The sequence below is a fragment of the Mixophyes fleayi genome, chromosome 3 (genome assembly GCF_038048845.1).
Source record: "Mixophyes fleayi isolate aMixFle1 chromosome 3, aMixFle1.hap1, whole genome shotgun sequence".
In the NCBI taxonomy this organism is placed as follows: Eukaryota; Metazoa; Chordata; class Amphibia; order Anura; family Limnodynastidae; genus Mixophyes; species Mixophyes fleayi.
The window spans coordinates 10,714,044-10,737,186 of NC_134404.1; positions in this window are offsets into that span (position 1 = coordinate 10,714,044).

A 23,143-nucleotide genomic window follows, 5' to 3' on the forward strand; every position below is an offset into this window, starting at 1 on the left:
TAAGCTCCCAATTTTGTTCTTGAAATTTCATATCAGGACTAGTATGAGTCAATTCTTCGAAAAATATCGTAACTGGTGACATTGGTATATTCTTAATCAATAAAGGAGTTTTAGTACATACTCTACAATTTGTAATTCCTAACATTCCTCCTAGCATAGCATGCAATTGGTCAATTGGATATTCTTTATTGTAATACTCATTGTTATCAGAACACCATCTTATAGACCTTTTTTCTGGTATAATACCACAATGCTCACAAATACATATCGGAATTGGTGGTAATCCTTTACAATTTCTGAATTCCCCGGTTTTCTTGTTTAGAAAATAAGCAGAAATGATCTTATTAAAATCATCCTCATCCAATATATCAGATGGGCTATCACTTTCCCAACCTCTCCTCAATTCCTCTCCAATACATATAATACCTGTTTATGCTTGGAATGTCATTGTCCCTATGAGACAAGCAACAAGTTTGAATGTTCTTTGTGACATAAGTCGATAACCATGTAGCTGATTATAGTGCATCACTTCCATTTTGATTGTAGAGTTCTTTTAAGTGTAATTCAGTGCCTTTATCTGTGCACAGTTCTGAGTCCTTTGGTTCCTTTAAGCTTGGGTCTTTGACCTGTTTACAATGGGAACTGTGGATCCAAGTGTCTTTCTCTAAAATTTTTACATTGGTATCAGTTGTTAGTAGGACAGTCCCATCAATCTGTAAGGGAACCAGAGTGTAAGAAATTTCTTACCATTACATAGTCTCCAGGTTGTTTCTTATTTGCAGGCCCAATTCTGGTTGAATGACCTTCCAAAGCTTCTACGATTGTTTAGACAATTGTATAACATATTGAACAGTTAGATCATGATGTGGTTTTTAAGTCAGTCTGTGGATAAATAACATATTTTGGTTGAAGTCCAACTAACAGTTCATATGGAGAGAGATTAGGCAGCGATTTAGGTATGATTCTAATATTATCGTGCACTAAAGGAAGTGCTTTTTCTTTTTTTACCCATGCTATTCCTTAGCTATTTTTTAATTACTCCATTTATTCTTTCAACTTTCTCTGACGCTTGAGAATGAAATAGGGTGTGAAGTCTTGAATCTATTCTTATAATATTACAAATTCTTTAAAACACTTTTCCAGTGAAATGAGTTCCCTGGTCACTCTATATGACTCTGGGAAAACCATATCTACATACAAATCCTTGCAAATGTTTTTCAGCAGTAAATTGCGAGGTCTCAGACACTACGCAGTTTACCGTGCCTTGATCCACTTATCGACACAAACCAACACATGCTGTAACCCTCTTATCTATTTCAATTGAATAAAATCAATAAACCAATGTGTGATCTCTGGAAAGTTTATGTTAGTGGACACTGCTTTTCCAACAATGTTCTTGAGACAAATTATACATCTTTCATATTCAGACTTAGCCACTAGAGTAAATCTTGTTATCTGCTCCCATGTGTACTTTATGCAAGAGCTGGTAACAACATTTTACTGCTGTTGGTCTATTTTACACATATACCCAAATTCCATCCTCTGTTTTATGACATTGTTTCATTTTTCATGCACTAAATTTATTTAGAGAAAAACTTTGACTCATGCACTTAATACAATCATACTCATTGTCTTCCTCATCTTGTGAGGTTTCAGATGGCAACAACATAGCAGTATTAAGATTCTATAATTTATATATTGCAATGTTAGTAGGAGTTAGGAATGCAATTTCTCATCATGAAAACCTTGCTACAAATAAGTGTCTGATCTGTGCACTATTCAGGAGTTGAGCCACAGCATGCGGAACAAACAAGTGTAACTCATGTTGAAACACCTGTGTATATTCCTCTAGGATTGCTACTGCAGCTTAAACATGAAGTTAATTATTTTGCTACCTGTCTAATTTTGCACTGAAATAACCCACGGATCTATGTTTCCCTCCATGAATTTGTGTAAAGACTCCTAAACAGTGTTCTTATCATCAGTACAGTAACATTAAAATAAATTGTTGAAGGGGAAAAGTTATAGCTGAAAATCCTGGTATACACTGACAACAGAATTGTGACAGACCAAAGGACGAATATACTGTTTTGTTTTCTTTTTGGGGTAGAGGGTGTTTAAGAATCACCCTTTGGGAATCTAAATGCCTCTGGCCAGGTGTCAAACAATTTAACCTTATCAGTGCATAACTGAATTTTCTCCTTGGATACTTTTGCAAGAATGCACAATAGTTGTTTAGTATCTTCAAGGGAAGTCTGAAATGATTTAGAACACTAAAAGCAGAAAAATGGATTATCCATAAAGATATCCACAAGTCAAGGTTGGTTTCCTGTGGTTGGACTTGTGGATATCCTTATGGATAATCCATTTTTCTGTGTTTAGTGTTAGTTGGTTGAGCACCCGCTCACAACAGATCCATTATGTAATTTTTTAATTCTCAATTTCTTTCATATATGTAATTAATGTGAGGAGTTCCATTCCCCGAGTGGACCAATTTTTGTTTGTGTGCGTAATGATTTAGAACACAGCAGAAAATCATCCACTTACTGGATTTCAGGAGGGAACCACCCATGGGCACAAAATGACTGCAAATTATTCTGTAAACATTGTTAAAATAACTTCTATATAGCCTTATGATGACGAGTTCAGGTGTATCGAGACCCCCTGTATATGAAAGCAAAAGGAAAATATTGTGAATAGTTCTTATCAGAATTAAAAAGAACACTGCACAAATCTATAACTGTATTCTGTATCTACAGAGATCTGTATTAAAAATGCAGAGCGGGGTCCAAGCGATTGTGTGCTCAGATTCCAAACACAGGAAATTTCCATATACTGATCTCAAACTTCGTCTTGTGATGGGAATAAAATATCCACCTCATTCTATAGGAGGAGGGAGGAAAAAACATTTTTGTAACATTGGGAAAAATACAAACAAACAAATACTGACACCACTGGATCCCACTGTGTAACACTACACAGATGCTGCTCAAAACCTATATTTTCAAAGCAACTACTTTCCGATAACACAAACATAAAACATACTGCCATATTTCAAATAATAATAATTTAATTCAAACAGCAAAGCATTCTGAAAGTTTAAAAACACATTGCATTTGGTGAAGAGATTAAGTTCACACTTGGGCGTGGATGATAACACTGATGAGATAAAAGTATTGGGCAATCCCTCTGAAAATTTCCTGGCATATATTACATTTGCAAAATCATGATTTAAAACATATTGAGAAATTTGCTTAACTTGCCTTTGCTTTCTTTAAAAAAAAGTTCTTTAATCATAGATTTAATTGGGGCATCTTTCAAATTTACATATTTCATAATAATTTCTATCAATCTTTTATAATATTCAACAACCATTTCTGACACAAATACAACTTAGACCCTGTTGTGGAAATACGAGGTTTCTACTGGATCTGAAACCTGTTTAACTATTTCTCCCGGCCATTCTGAAATTAAAGGCACAGAAACAATTATCTTATATGATATTTTACCATCTGACATCACATTACTAAAACCAGCTGTTCCCAATCTTTCTAAATACACACACAAAAAACACAAAAACCCCACCTGGAATCAGTAAACTTGATCTTTGCAACGGGACGCGATTATCTATAAAGATTTTAAAAACACATTTGATTATTGCAGAAGTCTTGCAGAAAATCAGACTGTCTTTATTCCATGAATAGACTTATTTACACATATACATATTTACAATTCTTCTCACTCGCGGATTCCTTCAATACTATATGTAAGATGGCTAACTCAATTGTCAATTATTCACAATTATCAACCATATCTAGGCAATTTGGGGTGTAATCATGCCTGCCCATTTGTACACACACAATTGCAATTGAATGCACCTAAATGCCTTATATTAAAGTCAGTGAGACATTCATTCTGCCTTAAATTTCAAAAATTGCTGAGATTCTTCTGCGCTCCTTCTAAATGCAACTTTACTAATCGAAACAGGATATATACTTCCTATGAAAATTAATGTAGATAAAAATATTAGAAACTTCAAGCGTTCTTAGTGTTCTAACATAGGTTAAAACAGATGGAAGGTGAAAAAGAATTATACTTAAATTCATTGAAGGTCAAATTCTTCTTGAATGAAATTCAGTCTCCATATGGGAATCATATAAAAACAAATGATAAAAAGACAACATAGTATAATATTGTTTGATATGATTAATATGACAAATGATATTCAATAAATAAAAAAGACAATGTTATGTTCCTTAAAATCCTATAGGGTGAGTTCTTGTGGAACCCCTATTGGGGATGCACTTCTAATATGATAATAAGTGTGCACTTTAAAACACCAACACTCAGATAATTTTGAAAGGAACTTTTTCTACACAAAACATATTGTTTCTTGTCTCTCTCTTCCCTCTCAGGTGTGTTCTTACAAGATGTTATAAATTTAAGGCATGATACTACTATTGCTATTATTACTCTTAATTAGTAATAATTATATCCAGAAGGAACATAAAGTATCCAAAAATACTTGATAGAAGATTGTCTTTAATACAAATATAAAAATATATATAAAAATGGATAAAAACAAACATATGAAGGACTTCCTGAGTACAGGATATGGAAAGATTCCTACCAGATTGCAAAGATGTTAGGCATGGTATAAATCATAGCAAGTCCAAGGAACTGTTGCGATGATTTCCCTCCTTAGCAGGACATCCAATGATCCAGTTCTTGTATCTCAAAATCAAGGTCCAAGTTCAACGCGTTTCAACCAGTGTGGTCCTTTTCAAGGATATCTTTGAAAAAGACCACATAGGTTGAAACGCGTTGGTTATTTCAGGCCTGTGGACACCCATAGAGCTGAGATATGTTTTCAAATTCTTTTCTTTTACAGGTGGCGAATAAATACCATTTGCCTATCTTTTGAGTAAAAAAAATTGATAACAAGGGATATAGACTAAGCGCTCACCTCCTGATGGTTGCAGGAGCTGTAAACAGGGCTAGGGATCCCTCCCTAGTTGTATATTAAAGGAATACAAAATCCTGTGCGCTCACTGGCTTAATGATTTGATATTATTATATAGTGCCTAATGCAGGTATTGTGATACCCAATAACTGACAGGTCAAAGTAAAATCACTTAAAATACAACATTTATTATGATTCCCTATACATAATAGGACTAAAACAAGATAAAATGTAAGCAAATACATTTTAACAATAATGACGTAAGATCAAAGCTTGAATGTATGCATATGAACTCTGCACATGTAATATTATGAGTCAGTAGCAAATGACTCAATATACCTAATGATCTACTGTTGTACACATCTACTCGTCAATCTAAATATAAATTATCCAGCAATCAAGCGAAATGTTGGTTTGAATAAACAGTGATCGAATGCCCAGATAATAACATAGGTGATCCCGTTGTTTGAGGTAACAATATGACCATGGATACCACAGATAAGTGTCACAGTAAAGGGACCTATTGGTGGAATGTCATGAATGGTCACGGGTAGAAGTATCACAAGAATGCTAGTTGCAGAGGTCCATTCGCAGTAATTAGGACTACAGATGAGAGTTAGCAGAACATATGTCCAATATTGTGTCCCACATCAATGTGGGGTCGATACTTGCTTTTGTTGTTGAGATGATGCGGTGATTCGGTTGCTGTCCGGCCCCAATGCCTTACTGGGAATAGCGGTGGATAGATGTTAGTGTTGAGATGGAGATGGAGATTGAGTAAAAAAAATTGAAAATATATATTAAAAAGTTAAACTGTTAGAAAAACATTACTTACGTATTAAAGTCTGTTTTCTTGTTTAACAGTTTATTTACAAATTTTGGTCATATAATTTTTATTTTGTTTAATGAAAAAATTGTGCGTGTGTTTTTTTAAAAAAAAACAACAACACATATGTACTAATGTCTATTTGAGGTGTGTTCTATATGTTTTTTTCATATAATGCAATGATACTTTCCTCTAGTCTTCAAACTTTCAAGCGTTCTCTGAAATCCAATCTCTTCAGGCAAGCTTATAATATTCCTCAACCATCCTCTTAATCTTCCTAGGTTACCCTATTACCACCCTCTACACACCTAACACAAGACAACAACCCTGTTACAAAATTGCTGTGTGACTGGATTATATAACTTACTAAGTACTTTTACCTTTGTATTCTAGCTGGACCAATGAGCAATATGTAGCACTTACCCTCATGTATCAAACTCCCATTGACCCATAGATTGTAAACTTGCGAGCAGGGCTATCTTACCTCTCTCCCTGTATGTATTTCCCAGTACTGTTTTATTACTGTGTTTGTTCCAAATTGTAAAGCGCTATAGAATTTGCTGGCAGTATATAAATAAATGTTGATGATGATGATGATGCAATATCATGGAGTTGCACCTTGTAACAGTAGAGGTTGGTGTGGTAATGAATCCTACAAGCAGGGTTAGTATGATAATTATGTAATAAAACATGCGTGTAAGGATGGAGTTGCATGCCTGTGTGTTCAATGAGCAATACAAATGCATGTTGTACACACAAGTATGTCTGCTGGTGAATTAGATAGAGGAGCAAATAAAACGCACCCCTATGTGTGCTAGTTTTTATGTCAGGTAAGTTGGTTAGTACTGTCATCAAGGAACGTATTACCTATATACGTTCGAACTTGAATGCGGACTTGCACATGCACGATTTCTGTGCGTTTTATAAAAAATACACATTATGTTCGATTTGCACTCGTTGATGAATGAGGCCGCAAAGTTCACTAATCATCACTGTTACAACCCCACAATCTATTTTTATGATTTTTTTATAAAATATAATATCATTTTATTTAAAATTTATACCAATCAAAATCAGATGCTGTCCTCCATCAAGTCGAGGATTTGTTTGATATTTTCTAGGCATGTTTGGCAGTTTCAGCATTTCTTGCCACAGGCCCTGCAGATTCGCCCTCTGATAGTGTTTTCAAATAGGAAGTGAAAATCATCCTCATAAGCATCCGTAGAAGAAACAAATAAGAACATATTGATGCATTCATGTCTTTTTAAAAAATGAATCATTGCATAATTACACCCTACATCAATCATTTTGCTGAATGGGGTCTCATTGGTGGACATAGCTGTTTTTGGGCTTTTTTTTGACAGCAGAATGCCATATGAGTGCGCTTTGCAAACGTTTACATGTCTCACACACTTGTTGCTGTAAGTCACAGTTTCTTAACTCCAGTCCTCACACCTCCCCGACAGCTCATGTTTTGAGGATTTCTGTCTGTGGAAACAGGTGGGATAATTACTTACCCAGCCAAATAGATTAACTCATCTGTGCATGATTAAAGAAATCCTGAAAAAATTAACTGTTGGGGAGATGTGAGGACTGGAGTTAAGGAACACTGCTGTAAGTAAATATGAACTGGAGGGCAAAATTGAATGAGATAAGACAATGCAATTAATGCAAACACTTACACACTCTATGAAATGACACCAAACCATAAATTGCTTTTGCCAACATGGATTCATCCAAGGACTACATGAAATAACAGGTTAGCAAGAAGAACTAGATATTAGCTTTATTTACCTTTAGCCACCGTGTTCATAGCCACCTGTGGCTGCTCCTCTTGAGCATCTGATAGGCTCACCTCCTCTTCTTGGGCATCTGAGGATCCTACCATCCTATTGGACCTCTTTTACTCCTTGTTCCTGTTGTCCACCAGCTCCTCCTCCTCCTCCTCTTATTCCTCGACTTTCCAGGCCTCTCTGCATCATTGCCCTGTGAAACACGCAAACAAATTAGTTATTTTAGTCTGTTTTCTTAGAAAGCTATAATCACACAGCTCTAAATCACATTCATGTTCTAGGTATCAATATTTAGGCTTTTATATGAAACCACTTCAATATGTAAAGACTTGTTTTATTACACTCTGCATCTTGTGCATATTTTTTTTTATGTGCACGTACTTCCTGCATTGCCTTTATACTCCTTGTTGAACTGTTAGCATAGATATAATCACTGCTGAATTGCTAAACCACTTGCTAACCATGTCTCTAATAACTGCTATATACTGCTATTCACATTTGTCCCAAACTATTGCTGCTAATCATTAGAGATGTGCGCTGACCGTCGTGTTTCGGTTTTAAAACCGGTGTTGGTTCTAACTCAACTTCATGTTTCGGCTTTGCTACAAGTTTTGTTGAAGTATTGCCAAAGGTTTTGGTTTTGGATCTGGATTTATTGAAAATCGTGAAAAATAGGTAAAATAAAGTTATTTTGAGCTGTTTTTGCCATTATATTACTATTTATAGCATTAGCATTAATTTCCAGTCATTTCCAATCTATTGTCTAATGACCCCTCCACAACAGTCCCAATTTTCACCAATGTTGGCCAAAGACTGCAGCGAGCTGTCTTAATGAAGGATTTTTTTAAGTTTGCCATCATTGCATTTGCTGTCTCTGATTAAATTAAAAATGATAAACAGAATGGTGTTGATATCTCAGTTTCATTGCACCCAAACCTCCTCTGCATGCTCAGACTTACTATTACTGTAATTGAATAAATAAGAAACTACATGGACACCAATGTCCAATTGGCAAAAGTTCACAGTTTTTATTTAAGCAAAAATGGTGGTAGAGAGAGGAATGCGAGTAATTAGTAACAACTAATATCAAAAACAAACATTCCGTCATTTAATTCCGATATGTATGCGATTGTTTTTCTTTTCTTTTTGTTGTTTAGTATGTTTATATCTTAAAAAATTTAAATAAAAATACTGGATTTTTTTAAAAAAAAAAAACCAAACAGTAGAAGGTCAAATTGCCATTACACCACTGGTCCTAGGATATAATCCTTTTCGATGTTACAGCTTCCTAGTAACTGTCATAAGCTTTTAGAACTAGCAGAAGAGGTCTTCACTTATAGCAGCTGGTTGACACATTCACAGGTACTCTGATGCCCCCAGGACTTAACTCAAGGTGGTAAAAGTTTACGAGCAGGAATAGGTAGCATGAAGATAGGAGAAAGGGGGCCAAGAGCATACCCCCACGTCCACTCAGAATGCAGCATTAATTTAGTTTAAAAATCTGCACACTCTGGCTGGATGTTGCTAGCCGAGACGCAACAGCAGTTTGAGGTGTCCCAGTTGCCCTGACGTCAGAGTGAGTACACCCCTTCTTGGGGACCGCCTCTGCTACTCGTCTTGGGCAGTGCCCGTTACCCTGAGGTTAGATAAAGCTTATCCCAGGGCAATGATTTTTCCGCCCTCCCTCCAACATAAATGTTTATGAGTCCTTTGGTTTAATTCAGAAGTGCAGTATTGCCACACAGTTGTACCTCACACCTAGGACAATGCCATCTTTACTTGCACCATTTAACATTGTGCCCTATTTTAAATGTCTACTAATGCTGCTGTCCAACTATGGACAGCAGCATTAGTATACATTTAGTAGACATTTAGTAGACATGTTGTCTTAATGAAGGATTTTGTAAATCTACAACCAGTGCTTTTGCTTTCTCCAATTCAATTAAAAAAAATATTAACGATACTTTACGAATCACTAACTCCATCAAAATTATTTTTCTTCCCTCCACATAAATATATACGAGTTTCCTGGTTTGATTCAGAAGGGCAGCCATTATGGCACAGAGGATATATGTAAAATAAGGTAATGAAAGCCATGCTCTTGGCAACCAATTAATACTCTGGCAATGTATTGTGTGCCTAATCTTTGAAATGTTGTAGTAGTGATACTATATTTATCTCTCAGCATCCTCATTTATTTATATAGCGGCAGCAAATTAGGTAACTATTTGCAATTGAATATCTAGTTGTGTAAATATCTACTGATGCCAGCTGCGTGCTGACACTGACAAACAGCCTTCTTTACATATAGATTTCACTGAATGATCCTTCCAAAATATAAATGTATTAAAAAATAGAAAAAAATAGAATATATAGCCTTTTTTGGAGGGTCTAGTTGCGTGCTGACCCTGACTGTCTTCTTTAAAAATAGATTTCACTGAATGAACCTTCCAAAATATAAATGTATTGAAAAATAGAAAATATGATAATATATAGCCTTTTTTGAGGTGTGCAGCTGCAGCTGAATCTCACACGCAAATACCCATATTTTTTCTAAATGATTTCACTTGTCACTATCCCACATAAGATTACTTTCACTAGAAAAACTTTCAAGTGTAAAAGAAAGAAATCTGTTTATTTTTGGGTTCTGCTGCTAATAAACTGACAGCAAAATCACTGTTTTTCTCAAAGAATATACTAGGAGTTAGTTCAGAATGATATCTATGATATCTATCTAACTCAGTCTGTATAATATACTGTCTAGTACAATTAGATATATGCAATGCACTGCATTAACAACATTAGCCATTAGTCTGTGTAAAGTGTAATGCAATTTGATATTAAAAGCAATTGATCAGCACACTATTGTAGCTGAATATTCTCTACAGAACTGCTTTACTTTAATGACAGGATTCTTTTGCTATTCTATGTCCCTGGTTCACCCTAACGCTATTTTATCATCATAGCACCTCAGCTAATCTCCTCCCTACACGCTATATATATATAGCTGGCGTTTTGCATATAAAAAAGTGCCGGAAATGATGCTTCACCTAATCTTAAAATCAGAGTTTTACGGTAAAAACCGAGTAACGTTGTGGTTTCACTTGGATCCCCACTTTCGGATTTCATCAGTGTCACGAACGCCCAGCCTGTCCCAGATACAGCAATCTGAACAGTTGGCCATGACTGGCTTCACCTTAGTCACTTAGCAATGAATACACATTTTCTGCCACCACAAAGAATTTATTATGGAGACCTTACATTCACCAGAACCACTTGTTTCACACTTAAATCATATACAGAATGTAGCATGAGCCTCCCTGAGTTTTGCAAGTTCACAAAGAGTCACAGAGAACACACTAGATTCAATTTATTTAATCTGAAAAATGTTTTGAAGGCTTTGTTACAAAAATGAATAACACGACATACAATATGTTGCACAAATAACTTTCAGAAACTAAAATAGGAATTCAAATCAGAGTCACTACTTACTAGTTAAGACCTGGTGTGTGAGGGAACACAATTGAAAAATATGGGACATTTTAGTCTTGATAGACCCCCTCATGAAAATGCACACGTTCTTGTCTAATGAAGAAGATTTGAAATCCTTCTTACAGGCTCTTTACCCCAACCTTAGGAATTACATTTTCAATTAAGTCAGATTGATCCCCAAAAAGACACAGCTTTCCAAAGTAAATTATTGATCACTAAGATACATGTCTGGCCACCTCAGAGAATCTCTCACCTCTGCTCTGCATTATTGGCTAGATGGTTTACAACTTTGGAGCTTCAAACCCCTCCAAGATCCTTTTCTATCTCAGGCTTGGCTAGTTTCAAAACACTTGCATAGGTTCAAACTCATGTCATCTATCAAAGCACACGTTGAGATTACATTACAAAGTTACATACAATATATATTGTCATACAGAAATTTAACAGACAATAGCAATCAGTCATTAGATATACTACATAATCGTCACAGATGGATTTCAAGTAATCCTTACGGATCATCTCGACTAATCATGTCTCCTTCTCTAGGCTACTGAGTGCTCAACTGGCTCCTCTGCTTACTCCATTGCACTGTACTCTCATCTCCAGCACAAACTGGGAGTCCTGCTGCTGCCCATCTGATTGCTATCATTGCACTTACTTTGCACTGCATTGTATGTACTGCTGTGTCTACTACTGTGTATAATACCTTTGTGTTTCCCTTATTGTCAATGTTCAGCCTAGCTATTTTTGGCAACTGTATAGCTTTACCTTTAATGGTGTCATCATTAGTGTTTACTTACTTTAGTGTTTAACTTCTTCAGTGTCTACTTCCTATGCACCCCTCACCCTTGGCTCCCACCTCACCAGTTCCCCTCTCCCATGCTCTTCCACATCCTCATATTCTCCATTAACCTCACCTGACTGTGCCCTTTATTTGCCCTTTGTCTCCCTGACCTAATCACCTTTCTTCCCCTCTTGTTACCTTCCTCCTCCCATCTTCACTACCTCCTCACCACCCCCAACTTTACACCTCTTTCACAATGCATAGCACTCCTAACTGCTCCCATCTGCCTCACCTCTCTTACCTACCACTATCCCCTGCTCACACCTCAACAGGCCACTCACACTCACATCCCCACCGACATCCTTCTCCTCAGCTCTCCCTTTCTGCTCTCTGTCAGTGAAATTTTCCTTACACTATGGCCCCACCCTATTTCCACACTTTTTCCTCACTCCCCTCTTCACTCCACTAAATTATTCACTTCTCCAGCTCCCCACTCTCCCTTTTGCCGTTGCCGAAGGCAAGGTCTGTGTACAACAAATCGGCCTCCATTCATGACCTTCTCATCTCTAACTCTTTTAGCCTTCTCTCCATCTGTGAAACTTGGTTCAACCCAATTTATAACATTTCTTCAACTGTCTTCTCCTGTGGGGGCCTCTCCTTCACCAAATACAGAGTTCCAGGTTACTAGAGGCAAGACAAGTTTTTGTGATGGGAAGTAGGTTAAGAGAGTTGGGGATAAAAAGGTCATGGATGTATTGCAGTTTTTTATAGATGGATTTGGCATTCCCGAAGCACAAGAGTAGGGGGAAGTGGGGAATTGAGGATGAGATTTACATGGTTACTGATCTACAAGGGTGGGTAATATCTGGGATGCAGGTGAGGACAGGGGGTGAGAGTGGTTATTGGACTGTGAGACTAAAGGAGGAGTGGGAAGAAAGAAAGAAGGGTAGAGGAAATTCTAGTGAGAAAGTGGGGTGAAGGGTGCAGGGGCGCTAAGAAGGAGAGCCACAGGGCATTGCAATTGAACAAAGAAGTGGGAGCAAGCAGGGAGGGAGAGAAGACAGCATAGGTGACAGTTAGATATGAGATGCATCAAAAACAAAATTAAAAACAAAGCATGTCATGAAGAAAGAGAAATCAAAATTGAGTGAAGGATACACACATGATAAAATAAAAATAATTTAATTCTACAATGGTTACAGTACCAGGGAGAATGGATGGAACTGCTCATGAAGAAGCAGGACTAGAGAATGGATAACCAAATCCCAGTAGTGGAAGGTGGAAGAATGGAGATGTAGAGGCAGACCAGGGCAAAGAGCAACCAAGAAATAGTTCAGGAGGATCCAAGGGTGAGCTCAGGAGATCCAGGAGAGGGTAGGTTGGTCAAGAGACAAGGTACCAGGAGGGAGAACTAATGGTGAGCAGCTCAGAATACAGGCAAATAAGGACTAGGCCAGAGTCGCGATTCAGGAGGGGAACAAATGAACAGAGTAGCGACGGGTACAAGAGTCCAGGGTTCAGAGTCATGACCCAGGAGGTTGGTCTCACCGCCGGCCCTGGGAGGGCCCTCTGGGGACCGCTGGGCCCTAGGCAATTTCCTAGGTTGCCTAGTGGTAAATCCGGCCCTGGGACCAGGGGAGCAGGAGGATTAGGCCAGGGCAGTGCCCTAGTGTAGTATGAGCCTAAATTAGTGTGGGGAGGGACAGTTAGTGCAGCCAAGATGGCTGTTGATGATTGATCACTGGGTGCAGGAGAGCAGGGCTTGAGAGGCACTAACAATATTGGGGACTCCAGAGGTGTGGATCAGGGGAATTGTAATTCATTGTGGATCTAGGCTGATGCTGCGGCCTATATTAGAGGCAGTGACCGGGATGAATGGTTGGAATGGCAGTTGAAAGATGCAGACGCAGGACGAATTTTGGACATAGGGAACCATGAAAGTGGATACGGAACCGAGGAACTGGGAGACTGGATCAAGGTATTGGATGATAGTATGAAGAGAATAACACACACATTGTTTTTTTCATTTTTCTTTGGTACACAAAATAGTATAGAAAATATTATAATATATGTATGAATATATAATATTATATTATGATATATGTATATATAATAGAAAATATTCATATAGAGAAAATATGAAATGTTCTCTGCTAACAATAACTGAATACTGTTTTGTTACTTCTTGGGGTCACCTGGGGACTCCTTAATTTCATGTACAATGTAGAAATAATTCATAGCGGACAATTACATAAATGCATGTGACTGATGTAAGTCTGACTCTTGCAATAATTAATCTCTTAAGAGTATTTTCCTCACCCTAAGATTACTTATAAAAGACTATTAGATAAATGAAGAGATAGAACGAATGCACTGAAGAGAGATAGAGCATGTCTATGGTATTGTCTATACTTCTATCCCTTAATGTTTAATTATACTTTATAACAAATGCTATGTATTGTCATAGGATGGAGCACAATAATATGGATATGTACAAGGAAGGAAATGTATGTCTAAAGGGATGCAATAAAACGGTTTGTCGAATAGAAACATGACTGAGTTAAGCTGCGTGGCAATATCAATGCACTATATGGATGCAAATAGAACATGTGTCGTTATTTTCTATTTATTAATACTGCTTAATGTCCTGGCTGCTGTTTCTAGTTTACTAACTAACCTTTCATCATCTTAAGCAGTGAGGTGAGTGCACATAATTTTATCTGCATTTCAGTAATATATAAAGCACATGTGTGAGTGAAGGTACCACAGTAAAATAAAAGAGAAATGAGTAAACACCCTTGATGTTGGGTTACAGGCTTAAAATGTTTTCATCATAATATGAACCAATACTTCACATGTGTATTTCTTGATGTATTCAGATTTGTAATGGTAAGGACAATTACTGTTCTATAAGAACAATTGTTAAATTAGAAAATGGTTTGGTAAAGAAATGAGGACTATTGATGCTGAATGAATACATATCTATTGCTATTTAAAATAGACTTAAAGTTTAAGGGGAACTATTTTCAGAAATGCATTCCCTACCCCTTGGGAACTCTGTCTAGGTATCATCCGTGAATAAGAACTATCCATTGTGACTATGGGATACAGTCCACTATTACCTAGTCTTCGAAACAGGATTTTAAAGTGTAATAACTTATTTGCACACCTAGGGATTGTTCTGGTAGAGAAAGGCACCTACGGTTAGGCATCATGCCAAGGCAAGACTGTTTGCTTCTGGACCTTTGCAAGTTTGTTTTTTGCAGTTCCATTATATTTCTACACCTTCTACTACTTTGTGGTTGGTAGGGTATATGAAGTTATTACTTTATACCTATATCTTGACCTATAACTTGTTCCACTATTAGAGGAAAGTAGCAAAGGATGTCCATATCTGCAAACAAATTCACTTAACCATTTCTCTGCAGTTGCCTACACAGTAGCCTTTGCATATGGCCATGCTCTAATGCACCCTTAGAGCAACACATAACAGTAAATATGCACAATGTCTTACTTTAGGAAGCTGAATGACGTCAACCTGTAACACATTGAAGGGACATTGAGTTCTTGGTAGATGACCAGATGCTGACACTTCAGCAGGTTTGTCTGGGTTGTTTTGCAAGTATGTGTGCCGTGAACTGCAAAAGGTTTGGGCAAATGGTCGACTTTTGACAACTAACAAGGCAGAATAAACACAAAAACTGACAAACTTGTATCAGCGTTAGGGGTATATGCAAAGACAGTTTGTGGTTATTAAGGACACAGGTAAAAATCTTTTTTAAATACTGATCGGATTCCCCATTTCAAAGCTTTGTTGTACATGGATTTAAAACATACTTGCAAGTTTTTAGTTAAACCGCATGTTTACCAAGTATGCATTTCCAGTGGATTTATTATTAGTCTTCCTTCTCAAACCACTTAGCATATGCATTTCCACAATGTATCCACAGTTTTGTTAGAGCCTGTCACGGTACCATTGAACATGTACTTTTTATACCATTTTGTCCCCCTGGAGTGTCTGCTCTAGCACACATTATGACTGTGTATTCAGTATGTGTGTTTTCATTCCCATAGCATGTCTGTGATCACCCCTATACTGTGTTTGAATATTAGTTTTAAGATTGGTACTATATGAGATTGTGTCATATTATCTATTACACTGTAGGTGAAGTATTCATGGTATTCCTAGGGCTTCCTATTGTTTACTTATATCAACAGAGTAAGTCTATGTGTATTCTAGGTCTGCAGAAACAATACGTCAATAATTATATTATCAGGTAGACCAGACTATTGTTTAACAGAAGCTATCTTTGTTACCTAAATAAAAGGAGATCTAGCTAGGGGCAGTGTCCCCTCCTCTGTTAAAATCTAGTCAGGCAAGTGTTATGTTTAAAACACAATGGAGTCAGTAGTCACCATTACATTATGCTGTAAACATTTATATAGATTGTTTATATTTGGCTCTGCTATTTGTATTGCTAGTTAACCACACTTTACAGGCTAAAAATGAGAAATTGTAATATTGTGCTTTTAGCTATATCTGTAGGCAAACGAGATAATGTTTAGCAGCATATTCACAAACCAGACATGGTGGCTTTTTGTGTCTGATTTAAGCACCTTAATTAGGAAATGTGTGGTGTATTCCTATGCCTTAATATCCTAAGACACAGCAGACAGTAAACACACCCCTACAGCCTGAGGCTATTCTGTGGGTATAAGATAGAGCAGTGGAGTGTCAGGGGGGTTCATGAGAAAAGATCAGTCTGGTGTAGGAGGTAATGGTTCCTGCCAGCTGACGGAGGACAGAGATCAGGAGAAGGACTGCGAGGACCCTTGTTCCTCTTCCTTTGGATAAGTTACCCCTTGTGAATCTATGTGCTCACCAAAAACTAGGTGACAGTGAACCTGGACCGCTGCCCTGCTGGCAGTCACTGGGGCTTCGCATTCCCAGAAAAGCGTAAGCCTATCGTCGAATTTCCCAAGGTGGCCATAATAGTATATATATATATATATATATAACTGTATTGTATGTATTACTCTCGTGTCCATTGTGCATATCTGTAATTGTTACTCCTGTACATATGATAGTTTTGTGCCTGTTGTTGTTCATTTAATATAAAGCTACCATTGGTTAAGTTGAATATCTACCTGAGTGTAAGTATTTACCCACGTAAAGTGGACCACGGTAGGCTGTTCAACCTTGGTAGACACCGTTCCCTCACATAGTCTTTCTTTTTATTTACATTATTGAATATAGCTTAGGACATTGCTCATTTTCATAGGGAAGGGAGGGATCAGTAAAGACCCCCTCTGGATCCATCCAGTGTTCTAAAATACATATTTGTCTAGCATATTTGTTACTACATCTTGCCTTGTTTAGTAGTTTTTGCCTAGTTGTCTAGTTGAGCCCCTCTGTTTTCTTATAAAAATTATGCAGAAGCCCTAGGTTTCAATCAGACTGTAGAATTTGCAATGATAAGTATTTACCCTGATGCATCTTCTGTGACCATATTTGTGAAAATATCGAGGCAGGCATATTTTTACATGGGAGGGCAGGCAAATTTTAGCCCGGGGGGCAAAACTTGACTCAGCAGCCTATTTTAAATGAAAAATAAAAAATGCAGGCGGCCCAGTGACTAAGCCCAAAGTAGCCAAGTAGCCCACTATGGGACCGGCCCAGGGGGCAGATGCCCCCCTGCCCCCTAGCCCAGCCTGCCCCAGATATCTACCATAGTAGTGTTTGATCTGTCCCATTATTATACCATACCTTAATATGATATGGCGCTCATAAGAACCCCACAGTTTTTTTACTAAATTTTCAGAAACTCTAGGTCTCATCAGACTGTAAAATATTAGACATAATTCAAAATTTACAGTTCTGATAGATCACTCAACCTCCATATCTAATCCCAGTAGGATTAGTTTATGATTTTATTTTGATGAGTATCCTAAGCAATCTTTAATATTAATTGAGACTACATTTGATCCCGTGTGTTCAGCTTATTAATTACTTGACCACTGAAACTGAAGGTATTCTTCTTTACGTATTCAAATAGCGTCTGCGGACCCTTATGGACGCTCACACACTTTAAGAATGTTTTGTGGGAACCTCATTCAGTGGGGTGAGGCAGGGGGTTCAGTCTGAGGTTAGGGTGTATTCAAATCCCAGACATATAGGGCTAGATTTACTAAGCTGCGGGTTTGAAAAAGTGGGGATGTTGCCTATAGCAACCAATCAGATTATAGCTTTCATTTATTTTATTTCTACAAAATGATAGCTAGAATCTGATTGGTTGCTATAGGCAACATCCCCACTTTTTCAAACCCGCAGCTTAGTAAATCTAGCACATAGTCTCAGCCTTGTTCACTTCCACTTATACATACACATATATCATGTAAGGTACTTTTCATTCATTCATAGACAACTAAATATACTAAATCCACATATTATCAGGAACAGTTTAATAACAATAGTAAAAACAGAAAAAAACTACAACAGTTACACAACTTATTTAGTAACCAGGTTATAAATAATAATTTGGGTTTATAACTTCAGGCTCAAGATTTCGTCAGTACAATCATCTGATTCTTTCTTCCTCTGGGCCTGCTAAAGAGAATGGGTAAAATGCTTACCTTCTGGTCAGTAGATTTTTCTCCAATGGGTACCAAAAGAAAAGAGATTAAGGTGAATTAGATTATTTAAATCCCGGAAGAACACCCAATCGGTGGTAGTCATATTAATGACTTGCAGTAAAAATTACAGTGTACATAGCCGATATTTTTATGCTACATACCGGTTGCTATAAATTCCGGTACTTTAAATTGACGTCACTCTTCATAGCCGCACTTATATCTCTGTATTTAAAGCGCCAATGCCTAGCCCTAACTTGTAAATGAAATATTAAAGTCATGGGGTCCTGGCATTGGCACTTTAAATACAGACATATCAGGTTTGTCCCTAGTCAGTCACTAAGAATCATCATCACCATTTATTTTTATAGCGCCACTAATTCTGCAGCACTGTACAGAGAACTCACTCACATCAGTCCCTGCCCCATTGGAGCTTATAGTCTAAATTCCCTAACACATGTGCACACACAGACACACATACATACACACACAGGGAGAGACTAGGGTCAATTTGATAGCAGCCAATTAACCTACCAGTATGTTTTGGGAGTGTGTGAGGAAACCCACGCAAACATGGGGAGAACATACAAACTCCACACAAATAAGGCCATGGTTGGGAATTGAACTCATGACCCCAGTGCTGTGAGGCAGAAGTGCTAACCACTAAGCCACCGTGCTGCCCATAAGAATACATCTGTTCAGACTATATCAACCTTTGATGCCTTCCAGCTAAATGCTGAAGAGAACAGAATTGGACACACTTATTTTCTTCAATAAAATATAAGTATACTGTATAGCTTAATTGATTCAATATTAATCATAAACAGTCAATATTATGTCAATCAGGTTGGCTTACACAACATTATTGATTCATTTCCCTTGCAAAAATTCTTCTTCTGCTGCTTTGCAATGTCAGTCCCTACATTAGTTGACTCTATTTTTATTTAATCCAACATAAAATAATTCTAATAAAACAAATACAAAGCAACTAACTGCACCAATATACATTCATCAAAAGACGTATGTTTATACCCGCTCCTTGTTGAATACAGACGTGGAAATGCCTGATATATGTGCATTTTTTAAAAAACACACCTGACGTTCACTCTGTGTTCCTTGATGAATCAGGTCCACTACGTTTTTAGTTTTTAGTTTTTAGTTTTTAGTTTTTTACTGTAACTATCTCTTGTAATTTACTATCTTCTTATAATTTTATTTCACATCCATATCTTTATATTTATCTCAATCTTTACAATCTCTTTACAAAGTATGTTTCCTTTTATCTATAACAAATTGTGTATCTTGAACTGAGAATCAATGACACATTGATCCTCATTCCTCAATGGATTCTCCCCCTCTAAATCAGATGCAAATCTTTTAATCAATTTGGTGTCTTATACTCTACAATATCATAGTCTATAGTATCTATCTCCCATTAATTTTGTGTTTCTTTCAAAAATGAACCCTCCAAAAACCTGAATTTATTTTTTAATTTTACTTTTATAAGTGGTATTTAATTGTATTTTTCTTCCTGCATATAAGTCTTATTTTCATCTTTATTTTCTGTTACTTGTTAGTGTCTGTGATAAAACAGGGGATCCCAGACACTTGCAAGGGCCAAATTGTTCGAACCCCATCGCAGTCCATCACGGTCCTAGATTCTCAAACACTAAGTTCCCCTATGTTCCCACAGATGTTACCTTGCTTACATAACTTCGACTAGCTGTTGAGTTTCTCATTATTTGTATAAAATGAATGAACTGTTTAATACTTTGTAATGTTTAGAATAATTACAGTGGCAGTATGTTATCAGGGCATGCTGGAAGCAGTAGTGCAGTCATCCACTCTTCCCTCCCTTTTATTGACGTGTCCCAGAGGCAGCAACAGCTCTTTTGTTCAAAAACTAAGTGTACAAGAGTAGTTGTTATCTCTACAGGAAATCTCAAAGGTGGGGCCAGGAGCTTCTCGTCAGCTGCCCATAGTGGGTGAGGATAGGATGCAAGTGTCTCAGGTAAATATCCAAGATGGCACTGTTCGGTCACATGAATGGAATTCATTTTGTTGACAGAGGGAAGCTCCCATCGGGAGGAGCCGTAGGGGTCTCTACACATACCCTATTGGAGAAACAGTGTGAGTGTGAGCTGATGGTAGAACTGGATGAGGGGGTTAGCTACTGTCCTACTGCAGAAAAACAGACTTTCCTGGACCAGTGCCTGTAACCACGATACCCTGTGTGATCACCTAAAATGAGGAGATGCGGATCTAGTCACCACTTCACTGTGGAAAGTCATCCTAAATTATAGAATTGGAGGAAATTGCCTCATCCATCCTAAAATTCAGACCCACATCAGAAACTATTACCAAGCCTCTAGTTATGGTAGGTTCCCTCCCTTCTATAACACTGTTGTAGCTCAGGCAACCTTGCTTACAATGTAGTTTTACTAGGGGAGCATGCAGCTTTAGATTAAGTACCTGTAATACGGAGGCTTTGTGCTAAGGTCACCTGGCATAAACTCTAGCTCCCTCCTAACATGTGCATGTGTAGCGATATGAAGCTCTGCCCCGAGCAATATATAAAAATATGTCATTTTAAATAACACAATGGGTAGAAAAAAAATAATTGTAATAACAGTGAGCTTATTTAGGTAATAAAAACAGCTTTGGGCAATGTAATACCACTAAACTTTTTTAAGAGTAACACAACTACTGATATTCTTATTACAGAGACATGTGCTTCTTATAGTGATTTGTAACATGGAATTTGTGAACAAAACCTTCTTTACAAAAATCATCCTGATTGGATTTCCCCAGAACTTGCAGATTTGTATCCTACTTTTTGTCTTCTTCTTCTTAATGTATACACTGACCATTGTGGGGAATGGTTTCCTGATATGTATCATCATCATCATCAGCCCTCAGCTGCACACACCTATGTACTATTTTATATGCAATCTATCGCTACTTGATTTGTGCTTCTCATCGAGTTCTCTTCCAAAAGTGTTACTAGATTTATTTTCTAAGAGAAGGAGAATTTCCATCATTGGGTGTCTGGCACAATTGAAGACTTGTCTGTTTTTAGGAGTATCTGAATCTATACTACTGGCAGTGATGGCATATGATCGTTATATTGCAATAAACTTCCCTTTACATTATACCATAATTATGAATTGGAAGACATGTAAAATCATTACATTCATTATGTGGTCAGGAAGTTACATTATAGCATCTATTCCCTCCTTAAAGCCTCTTGTGTTCTGTAGAGAAAACATTTTGGACCATATTGTCTGTGAGATATTGGCAGTTATAGAGGTAGCGTGTGGTGACGTCATCTTTCATAAGACTGCTTTATTTGCAATAAGTTTATTTACACTAATAACACCGGTTGTTTTCATTGTGGTGTCTTATATTTGTATCATTATATCAATATTAAAAATCCACTCAGCTGGTGGAAGATCTAGAGCTTTTTCAACATGTGCTTCCCACCTGATTGTTGTGTTTATGTTTTATGGGGCAACTATATCCGTGTACATGGGACAAACAAAAAGTTTAATATACAACCTGAAGTATGTTTCAATAATGTATGGTGTTATGACACCTGGATTAAATCCTTTGATATACAGCTTGAGAAATAATGATGTAAAAGAAACATTTCTGAAAATATTAACAAAGTATTCAGCATCAAGAACAGTGTGATTATTTTACCAACAGCACTAAAAGATATAATATTCATAGATGATATGAATAATTAGTGCTCATGTAAGGAAAATAAGGTGTGAACTGTAAATAATATATGAACATCCATGAGCCATTTTATAGATGCACTGGTTGTAAACCCAAGAATTGAATGGTAAGGTTGGCCAATGTGACAATACCGAGAGAGGAAGTAATGTCAGGCTCGCCTGGATCCCTCTGATTCACAGAGTAATGGTCTTCACCAGTACCCCTATAGGATAACCAGGATCACTACCACCACCTACACACCATGGAGGGCAAACTCTGCAACAATGGTAAATTGGATACATAACCCTAGTAGCTGTATCTGAAGCTCTGAAATGTGCAGTAGTTCTATACACAAGGGTCCAGGAGAAAGAGAAGGCAAAAAAGTAAGGCTTAAGTTTCATTTCACTGCCTATGACTTAGAACTCATCAGTGCAGGAGATATACTGCTCTAGAAGTCTGTGTTTTATCCTCTATCAGTTTGTATTTTTATGACCTCCTGGCTTTTATCTCCAATCTTGATCTACAGACATATGGTCATACTTGGAGGCTGTCCTTGAGCACAAATTAGTACATATACGTATATAATTATATTCTATATGGTGTTGGAATATAAATGCATCATTCAAGTGTTACTATAAAGTCTGTACAGCGGAAAGAGTAATGGAATATAAAAGACAGTCTATAATCAATGGACGGTGGGTAGCGTGGAAATATAACCTTTGTTGGTGGTGCCAGCATCCCATGTTGTGTCAGTAATAAATTATTATCTGAGAGTGCTACTTATTTATTCCATTGTCATATGTGTCTATGTATATTTGCTGTGTTCTTTTGCCATCCGAGTTCTTAAGGTAGTAATTTAAGAAGGCGCCGCCTGTACAAGGTACACGCTTTAGTAATGAACCTTGTACAGCCGGTGCCTCCTTAAATTACTACCT